Consider the following 11,521-nt stretch of genomic DNA (forward strand, 5'->3'; position numbering starts at 1 on the left):
CTATAGGCTTGGTCTTGCTGTGTTCTTTTATTTTACATTTATGCTCATGTTCACCTTGTTTGCTTATTAGTTTTGTTTTACGCATTTTACAAGATGGTGCGTTATTGCTAGATTGCATAAATACCCAGTGGTTTATTAATACTATATGATAATCTCATAGCTATATACATATCCAGAAGATTAGTTTTTGTCTCTATCATGTATAGTGATGAGACATATTGCTTGGCCTCTCTATTATTCTCACAAAAATGTGTTTTCATATGTCATGGCACTGTATCAACATGTATGCAAATGAAAGGCTTGTCAATGCCGTCATGGCATCACAGGCCTGTTTGTTCTTCTTTGCACACTCAAAATAAGGGGAAAAAAAAAACAACAACAAAAAACCCAACTTACCTGATATGCGTGCCACGCAAAACTTCCGGAGCTGACCTCCCTCCTCCATCAACGGGGTCTCCATGGTCCAATCACAGGCTTCTCATTGAGAAGAGAAGCTACTTCAAATCACCGAAGTAGTCACAATGGTTTGAGAAACCCTTTAACTTGAAAACGTTGTATATAAAATATTAAAATAAAACTTACAAAAAAAAAAAACAACTGTATATTGCAAGGCCTGTGGTTTATCTTAAAGTAAAGTATAGCTATTTATATGGCCAGATTTCAGCGTTAACTTTCAAGAGGTCACCTACAAGACTTAGCCCACGGAACATTATTATAATAGCAAAACATAACAGGATACCTGAGAGTGAGAACAGACTAACTAGTGTTACAAGAACATGGAGCAAATTCCAAGATGTTTAAATAAACCTGTTCATGGAAATGTTTCAACACAGTGGAGAAATAAAATAGTTCTGTGCCAAAATGTTAGAGGACGCAGATCTTCAAACTGAAATTAAGAAAAAGAGGTAAATGGAGCAATAAGGGTGTTTTATTTGTGTTTTTAAACCTCAAGTAACACTAGATAGGAATATATTTAAAAAAATAAATAAAATAAATATGGTACCAGGGTTTATTCCATATACTGATATTCCAAGTTCTTAAAGCATAGGTGTTACAAAGATAACTAGTGCCCTCTAGTGCACAAACAGGTTTACAGCACATGCACAAGTAGGGAATATTCATGGTAATATTATTATTATTATTATTATTATTACTGGCATTTATAAAGCGCCAACAAATTCCGCAGCGCTGTACAATTGGGAAAAAGACAAACACAATAAGAACAGACCGATACAACAGGTAGAGGGCCCTGCCCGTGAGCTTACAATCTAAAGGTTGAAATGGGGATATTAGACAAGAGGTAGCAGAGGAATTTGTATGTGATGGCAGAGAGAGTTAATGGTATAACTGCAGCAGCTGATAACATGTGAAGGTAATAGGGAGATGATTGGTGTGGTTCCAAACAGCTGGAGGTGCAATATCACTCGTTAATATAACTATTTTTTTCTGTTTCGGTTCATATTCAAGGTCGTTGTCACCTGAGCTGCAGCATTTAGTGGGCTTTTGCATCAAGGTCCTCTAGGTATAGACCAAACGGTCTGTCTTCTGCACCCCGACTATCACCAGATTGAGTACCGAACCCTAAGGAGCAGTTCTGTGTGTATATGTGAGACCTCATGGTCACCAAGGTGTACTATGGGCTCATATTATTCAGGTGTACATCTTTGGCATGCTTATTTTAATTTCACCTTGCAAATGGGACACGACTAGTATACAATTAATCAAGTAGCAAATGTACATTCTTAACATTTGTCTGAGTTTTTCTTTAATGCCAGGACAGTATGTCAATAAGAATCCAACATTTCCAACGATCCAAGTGATATCCTATATCAGTGTGATAACCAGATACAATTATATAAATGCAGAAATATTATTGTGTAGGTATGGCCAGAACAGCACATCTCATTTGACTGCATTTTTTCTAACTAAACATGTAATAAATCATCCATTATAAAAAGCAATGTGACTTTATATTAAATTATTATTTGTAATTTTTGTCTAAGCATTACTCTGAAAATGAGAAACATAAACCAGAATGCATGGATAGAGGACTATACATTACAAAAAGAAATACACTCTCCTTATTTCTCTGTGAGTGATAAGGTTTGGAAATGCTATTTAACAGCTTAGACTGTAGGTGGCACTACGTACTTAAAGATAGACATAATGATAGCGTCTATGATTCTGCAAGAAAAAGGTAATAAAGGTTTGACATTATTTGCACTCCAAAAGGTATCAGAAAATCTGTAATTTTACAGTGAACTTTGTGTCACCTTGAGACTGGGGTAGGACTTGGAGGCTCATCTGTAAATGTGGTGTGGGGAGTAGTGACTGGTATGTGAATGTGTTGTAGGGTGGCTGGCGTGAATGTGTTCTAGGGAACCATGAGTAGCTTGTGAATGTGTTTGGAGAGCTGTGAGTAGTTTGTGAAAGTGTTGCGGGGTGGCTGGTGTGTGAATGTGTTGTAGAGTAGCTGGTGTGTAAATGTTTTCTGGGCAACTGTGAGTAGTTTGTGAATGTTTTGCAGGGTAGCTGGTGTGTGACTGTCTTGCGGGTGACTGGTGTGTGAATGTTTTGTAGGGTGGCTGGTGTGTTAATGTATTCTGGGGAACCAAAAGTAGTTTGTGAATGTGTTGCAGGGTAGCTGGTATGTGAATGTGTTGTAGGGTGGCTGGTGTGTGAATGTTTTGTAGGGTGGCTGGTGTGTGAATGTGTTCTAGGGAACCATAAGTAGTTTGTGAATGTGTTGTAGGGTAGCTGGTGTGGGTAGCTGGTGTGTGAATGTGTTCTGGGGGAACCGTGAGTAATGTGTGAATTGTGTTCTGGGGAACCTTGAGAAGTTTGTGAATGTGTTGCGGGGTGGCTGGTGTGTGAATGTGTTTTGGGGAACCATAAGTAGGATGTGAATGTGTTGCAGGGTAGCTGGTGTGTGAATGTGTTGCGGGTGGCTGGTGTGTGAATGTGTTGTAGGTGGCTGGTGTGTGAATGTGTTGTAGGGTTGCTGGTGTGTGAATGTGTTCTAGGGAACCATGAGTAATGTGTGAATTGTGTTCTGGGGAACCTTGAGAAGTTTGTGAATGTGTTGCGGGGTGGCTGGTGTGTGAATGTTTTTTGTAAAAAAGTGGACTCTCTTTTGTAAAAAAGAAACACACACTGTATATCAGTAGATGCAGGGCCGTCTTTAATAATGATTGGATCCTGGGCAAGCGTTTGCTTGGGCCTCCTGGACCCTGCCCCCCTCTCCATCCCCCACTCCCTGCATGCAATCACGGCATCCACCCCAACGCAGTGGCGGTACTAAAGTAGAAAGAATTTTATTGGGACCCCCAATTGCAAGGTTTGATTAAAGGTAGAACCCCATCTGTCGTGCAACTCCAACAATGCTTTGACAGCAGAGGTTCTACTAATTTCCCATGTTTGCAGAGTTGTATTTAGGGTTGAATGTAAACATGTGTTTGTATGGAGTATGTTTGTGTGAATGTGTTTGTATGTGGTATTGGAGTTTGAATGCAAGTGTGCATGTATGTGTAGTATTTGTTTTTGAATGCAGGGGTGTGTTTATATATAATTCTGGTGTTTAACACAGAGGTATGTTTGTATATAGTGTTGATGTTTCAATGCAGGAGTGTGTTTGTGAGTAGTGTTGATGTTTCAATGCAGGAGTGTGTTTGTATGTAGTGTTGAAGTTCGAATGGAGGGGTGTATTTGTATTTAAAGTTGGTGCTCAGACACACAGGTACACACGCTGACAAACATACTGACACAAAAAGGCACATACACTGACAGATACACTGACACACACACAGGCACATATACAGACATGCTGACACAAACCAACAGACACATACACTGATCGACATACTGACACACATACACAGGCACATACACTGACAGACATACTGACACACAACACAGGCACATACACTGACAGAAATACTGCCACACACACAGGCACATACACTGACACACACAGATACAAACACTGACAGACATATGGACACACACAGATAGACATACTGACACACACAGGCACATACACTGACACACAGACATACTGACACACACACATACAGATATACTGACACACACAGATAGACCTACTGACACACACGCACATACACTGACATACATACTGACACACATGTAAAATTTACATTTTTCAACCCACCCTCCAGTTTCCTACCTTGGCTTGCTTCCCTGTGGTCCAGTGTAGTGTCTGAGGCTGATGGGAGTGAGGAGCCTCCATCCTGACTTCAGCCTCGTCCTCCCTCCCTCGCGACTCCTCCTGCCAACTTCCGCGCAGCTCCTCTCTTTATGGGAGGAAGTGACTCACAGCTGTCACCTTCTCCCAGCCGTCTGCCAGAAAGTAAGGGGCCCAGTCGCGGTGTTAACGGGTGACAGAGCCCGTCCGGCCCTTGCTGATACAAGCCCACAGGGTGGTCCTAAGTGCATGGGCTACCTAGTGAGACCCAGAAGACTAAAGAAAAAAAGAAACTGATGTGGGCAGCGGGGCACTGCCTTGGGCCCCCCAGGAGAAACTAGCAGTGGCGTCTCTAGGATTCATTTTTAGGGGGGCACATGGTGGGCCAGGGACAAAAGTAGGGGGGCACATTTAACCCCGCTCTCACCGCAGTTTGACCCCGCCCCTGCTGCATGTTAAGCCCCGCCCCCGACACAATGTGTTGTTTTTTTTGTTTTGTTTTTATAATCCCTGGTGGAGAATTCATTATTTTGAGTCCATACACACACACACACACACACACACAAACACACACACAGACTGCTGAGTCCACACACACATACAGAGTCCATACACACACACACACACTGCTGAATCCATACACACACACAAGCTTTCTCACTAGCAGACAGACAGACACACACAAGCACATTAAGCCTACCTGTTACTGGAGGCTGTTGCTGGTGGTCAGACAGCCATTTCCATCCTTTCCAGCAGCAGCATGGGCTGCTGCTTAACGGCGGGGGCGGGGCTTATGTGCGGGAGGCTGGGCTTCGTTTGGGGGCGGGGACTGTGCCGGGGAAGCTGCTGGGTGCTGAAAACACCCAGCACTGTTCCAGCTGCTCTGCCCTGCATTCCCTCGGGCTGTCACACACTGTTACAGTCCGAGGGAATAGAATGTAAGGACATGGCCAGCAAGCTTCTGGCATTTGGGGGGGTCCAAGGGGGACACAGCATGATGTAGGGGGGGCCATGGCCCCCTCTGGCCCCCCCTAGCGACGCCACTGGAAACTAGGTCTGGGGCAGTTGCCTCGCGTTAAAGAGTGCCCTGAATGTGCCGTGTTATTAAAGATTAAGTTAAGCTTATTTTTCATTGCTCTAAAATATGTTTTTGTCCCTTATAATTTCAAAGTGCAACAGTACTAATACAAACATGTATAGCTTGGGGAAAAAAGACGAAACGGGGAATATGATAGAAACATTTAAATACATAAAGGGAATCAACACAGTAAAGGAAGAGACTATATTTAAAAGAAGAAAAACTACCACAAGAGGACATTGTCTTAAATTAGAGGGGCAAAGGTTTAAAAATAATATCAGAAAGTGTTACTTTACTGAGAGGGTAGTGGATGCATGGAATAGCCTTCCAGCTGAAGTGGTAGAGGTTAACACAGTAAAGGAGTTTAAGCATGCGTGGGATAGGCATAAGGCTATCCTAACTATAAGATAAGGCCAGGGACTAATGAAAGTATTCATATTTATTTTGGCAGGAATTGGGCAAACTAGATGGGCTGAATGGTTCTTATCTGCTACCACATTCTATATTTATAGTGCTATACACTTGTTTTCACCATATATGCCCCAGCTTTTCATTCTCTCAGGGCCGGATTAACATAGGGGCTGATGGAGCTGCAGATCCAGGCATAGGCCCATGGAATAGGCCCATTGATTTTTTATTACACACACTACTCTTAGAGTTGGCAGGTATTTCTCATGTATTTCTTATGGTTGCCAGCTATTTCTCAGAAGTATTTCTCAGGTATTTGAGGCTGCCTAGCAGGTATTGCAGTAATACTGGCAATACAAATGTCTGTCTCAGTATAAACAGAGATTATTCTGCAATACCAGCGCCGACCAGTAGGGTGTCGCTGTTTGTGTGGAGAGAGGCAAGGATAAGAAGTTACAGCATCTCCCTTCCTGCCTCTCTCTACTCACTGATCCCCGGGGGAGCAGCTCTGCACAGAGAGTCCAGACAGCAGCTCTGAGCCTGCAAGACTTGGGGACGCTGAGACATTGGGACACTGGGAGACATAGGGACACTGGGGAACATGGGGACCCTGAGACACTAGGGAGACAGTGGTCCCATGTCTCCCAGCCAGTGTCCCTAGTGTCTTAGTGTCCCCATGTCTCCCAGCCAGTGTCCCTAGTGTCTGTGTCCCCATGTCTCCCAGTGCCCCCTAATCTTTCAGTGTCCCCATGTCTCCCAGCCAGTGTCTCAGTATCCCCATGTCTCCCAGTGTCCCTGGTGTCTCTTAATGTCCGTAGTGTGCCAGTGTCCCTAGTGTCTCAGTATTTCCTCGTCTCCCAAAGTCCCTTAGTCTCCCAGTGTCTCAGTGTCCCAATGTCTCCCAGTGTCCCCATGTCTCCTAGTGTCTCAGTGTCCCCTAGTATAAAAGAAAAAATCTCAGGCACGCACTGTGATAGATTTAAGCAGGTTTATTGGACACCGCAACATTTCGACCTGTACCTTTATCAAGTCTCCAGTGTTCCCTATGTATCACATTGTCCCCTATGTATCACAGTGTCTCAATGCACCATGTCTCTCAGTGTCCCTGGTGTCTCTCAGTGTCCATAGTGTCTCAGTGTCCTTAGTGTCTCAGTGTCCCCTAGTCTCCCCATGTCTCACAGTGCCCCCAAGTGTCTGTGTCCCCTAGTATTAAAGAAAAAAATCTCAGGCACTCACTGTGATAGATTTAAGCAGGTTTATTGAACACTGCAACGTTTTGACTTGTACCTAGGTCTTTTTTCAAGTCTCCAGTGTCCCCTTTATATCACAGTGTCCCCTATGCATCACAGTGTCTCAGTGCCCCATGTCTCCCAGTGTCCCCTCATGTCTCAAAGTCACCCAGTGTCCCCATTTCTCCATGTCTCCCAGTGTTACCAAGAATCTCAGTGTCCCCAGGTCTCCCAGTGTTCCCTAGTATCTCAGTGTCCCCATGTTTCCAAGTGTCCCAATGTCTCTCAATGTCCCCTAGTGTCCTTGTGACATGGGGAAAACTGGGAGACATGGGGTTCCAGACACTAAGGGACTGGGAGACTGAGATACTAGGGAACACTGGGAGACCTGGGGACACTGAGACTCTTGGGGACACTGGGAGACATGGAAAAATATGGACACTGGGTGCCCCCTTTTTGTGTATGTTCGCCCTTTTTGGCAGTTCTGGTTATGTGATTTGTGTCAGTGGCCCACCCTTTTGCCCCATCCTTAGACTTCCTGCTTTACTGGACACTGCTTTTAGGGGGTATGGGTTTACTTGAAAGATGAAAGCATGAGATTAGCATAGGGTATGTGTTTTCTCATAGCTGCATCCTATGTGTTTCCCTCCAGCACCATCTCCATCAGATGCATGACGCTTAGCAGGTAGGACTGTTTTAGTGTTTTTGGTCAATAAGATTTTGTAATTAGGCCCATCATAATTGTCAGCACCAGGCCCACTGGGCTCTTAATCTGGCCCTGCATTCTATACTATCATTAAACTATTTCTGTCCCACAACACTTTCCACAGTGCAATGTCTGCCCCTAGTCATTTTTTAGCACTGCAGCAAGTGTAGTGAGGCATTGCTGGATAGAGATAGTCTGCACAGAGAATTCAATCAAATGCATAAGAGAAAAATGTATTTAAAACATTTCTGTGGTGACTCTTGTTTATGACATCACAAAAATGTTTAGTTACTTGAGTCATTGGCTAATTAGCCAATATTAACATTGTAGTATCAGAGTCACTCACAGGTCAGGTCTTTGTATAAACTTTATCAATTGAAGCGAATCCATGGTGGAAATATAAGTCAGGTATCCCACTAACCAACCCTAGAACCAAAATATATTTTGATATTTTGCAGAAAACACCAATATGAGGTGAAATCGACCAAGCGGGTCTCAACAACAATGTTCCTTCAACATCTACCATAGTAGGAGAAAGCGCTGAAGACATTCAGTCTGGTGAATCCAGAGGTGAAATGCCTGAAGTATCTTCTCAAAAAGCTTCATATGTGAAAGCGCAAGAATTGGAGAAATCGCTGAAGACATTCAGTCTGGTGAATCCAGAGGTGAAATGCCTGAAGTATCTTCTCAAAAAGCTTCATATGTGAAAGCGCAAGAATTGGAGAAATCGCTGAAGACATTCAGTCTGGTGAATCCAGAGGTGAAATGCCTGAAGTATCTTCTCAAAAAGCTTCATATGTGAAAGCGCAAGAATTGGAGAAGATCATTTTATCTTCAAGCAGTGAAAGTGATGTAGATGAAGGAGATGCCAGCAGAAGCCTGCATCAGCAAGACTCTGATAATGATGAAGAAGAAGAGGAGACTGTTCGACTGTCAGTTTATTCTACTGTTGCTGCTTGGCCAGTTCCAGTTCCAGATGTTTTAAGAGTGGACCTTATTAAGAGGGGAAGTGAACCTTTCCAAAATAGAGATGGGCCATTCAGTCCTGTTGAAAGGCAAGGAGAGAAATCAAAAGGGAAGAGTCTAGCTGACCACTGCATGGTTCTATAAGGCTCTGCCTAATGGCGAAAAAATTCTTAGAACATGGATGGTGTACTCTCCATCAAAACAAAGTTTGTTTTGTTTTTGCTGCAGACTTTTTGCTGTTGATGACAAAGTAACAGGAGCATCCAGTTTTGTTACTGGGTTTCAATTGTGGTGGAAGCTGAACCCAAAGGTGTCTGATCATGAGGCTTCTGAGCAGCATCTTACATGCTTGGAGAAATGGAAGACCTTGAGAGCAGGATTAAAGCTACAAAAATGCCTTGATCATGTCTATCATACAACAGTGGACAGTTAGAAAAGGAAATGGAGGGATATTTTGCATCACCTCTTGGATGTAACTTTGTTTCTGGCTCACCAGAATCTTCCTTTTCATGGTCATAGAGAGACCATGTCATCCGTAAACAAAGGCAACTTCCCGGAATTGGTAGAATTGCTCTCAAACTATGATCCCATTTTAAAGGAACATTTCATGAACCTGAAACATGCTGTTGCATCTGGGAAGAGAATGTATTCCTATTTCTCTCCAAAAATTCAGAACAAATTAATTTGTCTTCTGGGGAATCACATGAAGGAGAAAATGGTGGCTGATATCAAGAAAGCAAAGTACTTTGGGATTCTTTTTGACAGCACCCCTGATGTGTCCCCCACTGATGAGATGTGTGAAGTGAAGGTGACAATGTTGAAGTAAAGGAATCATTCTTGGGCTTCTTTCCTATTGCTGAAAAGACTGCTGCTGAGCTCACAGAAAATATCCTGCAACATCTGGAGGAAGAGGGACTAGACATAAGCCTTTGCCGTGGTCCAGGATATGATAATGCTGCAACTATGGCAGGGATTCATGGTGGTGTTCAGGCAAAAATAAAAGAGATTAATCCCAAGGCTTTGTTTATGCCATGTGCAAACCATTCTCTGAACCTCTGTGGGGTGCACTCATTTAGAAGTGTTGCTTCCTGTGTGACCTTTTTTGGAACATTGGAGAGAGTGTATTCCTTTTTCAGTTTCTACACATTGTTTGGAATTGCTGATGGAGAATTTAGGTGTGACAGTGAAAAGACTTTCCCAAACAAGATGGAGTATTCATTATGATGCTGTGAAGCCAGTGAGGGAAAATTTTGAAAAACTGACTTCAGTCCTTGAAAAACTGTGTAATCCCAAAGAAAATGTGGACACAAGAGGATCAGCTCAGATGTTGCTGCCTGCCGTATGTGATTTTCTTTTTTGGGTTACCTTTCTTTCTGGTGTGAAGTTCTAGAAGAAGTAAATATCACACAGAAGTATTTGTCTCTCTGTGTGTCTATTGCTTCATGTGAAAGAAGTTTTTCCAAATTAAAATTGATAAAAAAAATTATTTTTCTCAACCATGAGTGAGACAAGGTTAACAAATCTGGTTATACTTTCATTTGAACATGAATCTGCAAGGAAGATTAGCTTTGATGTAGTCATCGATCAGTTTGCAGAAATGAAGGCTCGAAGACAGAGGATGTGAGTCCTTTCAAATTACCTCTGTCGAATAGACTGAGTGGTTACTTTGGATCTGTATTTTTTGTTCAGTAAATGTTATTTACTTAAACTTAATTTATTTTTAAGTTAATATATATATTTTTTTCTGGCCTTAGTTTATGCCTCTCTGTCTCAAGAATGGCTTCGTCAAGTACCAAATCATCATTTGTTTCTTTTTCTCTTTTATTAATTCAATCCTAATGCAAAATTAAAAAGATTAGAAAGAAAAGGAAGAAAATAGAAAGGAAAAAAGAACAAAATCCAAGAAAGGATGTGTAGGTGGGGGGAGAGAGGGGGGGGGTATATCTGCCTATTTGTTTTCTCTTCGGCTAATTATTGATCTCCATTATCAAACGCCTTCTGATAACTATCTATTCATGGTCCTTCCACTGAGCTAACCAGGGCTCCCATATCTTAAAACAGTAATTTATTTTCCCCCGAGCTGCCCAATGGATTTCCTCCATTTCCCTAATTTTTCCACTCTCTGTATCCATTGTTCCTTAGTCGGTGCTATGGCATTACCCCAAAGGAGCGGAATCATAGCATTAGCTTCATTCAGTAAATCGTTCAGCAATATCTGTTTATATTTCTCTTTAAAGGAGGCTGGCCAACCCAGCAATATCTTAGAAGGGGTTAATAGTTTAAGTGTTGGTAGGATCTTATATATGTCCCCAATATGCTCTAGTTACATTCCCACCAAATACGTTCCATATCCCCCCCCATTTATCTTTGCACCTCCAGCAGCGTTCGCCACCATTGGACAATATTTATGTAATTGTGCTGGAGTCCTATACTATCTTGTAACTCTTTTAAAAAAGAATATTTTTTTCTAGAGTTGCTTAACTTGTGAGCTCATCCCCATTTTAAATACATATGACCAATCCTCCTTATTCATTTGAATGTTCAGACCTTGCATTCACTTCTGTTGGAAAGAAGGTACTAGCCCATCTGTAGCGCCTCTCTGTATTATGCTATAGATGCTCGATAGATACCGTTTTGTCAATATTCCTGGACCACATAAATTTTATAGTTAATTTATTTTTCATAGTTCCAGTTTTTTCAAGTTGATATACAGTTTACTAATAAGCAATAAAATAAGAGGCAGGGTCCACCCCGGGTGCCAAATGCTCTAGGTACTATGCCCCTGCACACAGATACACAACTTGACACACATGCAGACACAGACACACAGATACACAAACTGACACACATGCAGATACACACACTGACACACACACACTTACCACGTAGATACACAGATACACACAATGACAACATACAGATACACACACTGA

At 42.3% G+C, this 11,521-nt stretch overlaps 1 pseudogene; it reads left to right on the top strand.

The window, feature by feature from the left end:
- The first annotated feature begins 8,387 nt into the window (after positions 1–8,387).
- Positions 8,388–9,812, top strand: LOC134586426 (zinc finger MYM-type protein 1-like; annotated as a pseudogene).
- The last annotated feature ends 1,709 nt before the right edge of the window (positions 9,813–11,521 follow it).

This window comes from Pelobates fuscus, chromosome 2 (assembly GCF_036172605.1).
Source record: "Pelobates fuscus isolate aPelFus1 chromosome 2, aPelFus1.pri, whole genome shotgun sequence".
NCBI lineage: Eukaryota > Metazoa > Chordata > Amphibia > Anura > Pelobatidae > Pelobates > Pelobates fuscus.